At 31.0% G+C, this 1,284-nt stretch overlaps 1 protein-coding gene across 1 annotated transcript in view; it reads left to right on the top strand.

The window, feature by feature from the left end:
• The window catches only part of LOC106683422 (proton channel OtopLc), a 68,736-nt gene that overhangs the window by 1,033 nt on the left and 66,419 nt on the right, over window positions 1-1,284 (top strand). The window lies entirely within an intron of this gene.

Raw genomic sequence — 1,284 nt, 5'->3', positions numbered from 1 at the left:
ATATAAATAATAGTTTTTTCCTTTGAGAGAGTATTTACTTAATATAAATTAACTATAAAAGTGTAAAAGGGATCAATCAATTCATTGGATAAATGATTGTGCAGGAGGTTAAACGAAAATAAGTTTCCATGTAAAATTAGAACGAATCATAAATAGGAAATCAGATAATCACATAGATAATTTTTTTTGAAAATTGATTTATTGTTATTTACAATTATATAAAAATATATCCAACAAGTAAATTTGCAGTTAGTGATAAATTGACAAGATTCTACCTATTCATAGAACTCCAATAAATTTTCTTGAGGAGAAGGTCTCGAGGCCATCTTCTTTTCAGACGCCTTGGAGGATTATTAGGTAATGAAGGAGTAGCCAGGTTAGAAACAAATGGGTTGAGAACTGTATCTTGGAAATATTGGTATCTAGTTCTGGCCAGATCGGCTTCATATGGAACATTCAGGTCCTGATGGATGGCTTGATTTATGACAAAGTAAGAAGTATTAAGGATTTGGGACTGTAAGGATTGGATTCGGGAGGAATTTAATGGTTTAGTGGAGCCCCAAAGTTCAACTCTGTATGTCCAGATAGGCCTTATAATAGTCATGTAGATCAGTCTTTTGTCATGGATTATGGATAATATTAAAAATGAAACTAAAGATAGGACAACAAAACGTCTAATAAAAATGTGCTATAGTAAGCATCACACATCTGTCGTCCTATATACGTCTCCAAATTTTGTGCAGATTAGTGGGATAGTCTTGAATTTATCATTAATTTTGTGATTTTTGAAAAAGAAATATATAGATTTTTATGAAATATTTATTCTTCTGTATAAAAATAAATCGGATTTTAGGACTTCACGACGCGTAAATAATAAATATTAATTTTCTTCCTTTGAAGAATACACAGTTAAAAAAAATATATAACGAAGCCATCATACAATCGGGAAAGATCATACAGTCTTCGGCTTTCCCCATCAGAATCGGATTTCTATTTTTCTCTCCTTTATTTATTCATGAAATTCATTAATATTTTGTACGTATCTATTGTCTATTATTGTTAACAATGATAACTGTTAAGAAATTCGAGTAATTTACATCAGGCTATTTCAATGAGGATTAAACCTAGCTTATATTAATACCAAATTAATTATAATGATTGAAGAAGTTTGTCGGGGGGGGTGTGGTCAGCAAAGAACAACATAAATAAACAAAACCATATTTATTTATTTTATGCCGACGTTTCGACCTGAGTTTCAGGTCTTCATCAGGGGTTGTGGCGTAG

Source organism: Halyomorpha halys, unplaced genomic scaffold (genome assembly GCF_000696795.3).
Source record: "Halyomorpha halys isolate HHAL.00 unplaced genomic scaffold, Hhal_1.1 Scaffold3.1, whole genome shotgun sequence".
Lineage (NCBI taxonomy): Eukaryota > Metazoa > Arthropoda > Insecta > Hemiptera > Pentatomidae > Halyomorpha > Halyomorpha halys.
This window is presented reverse-complemented; position numbering and strand designations above follow the sequence as displayed.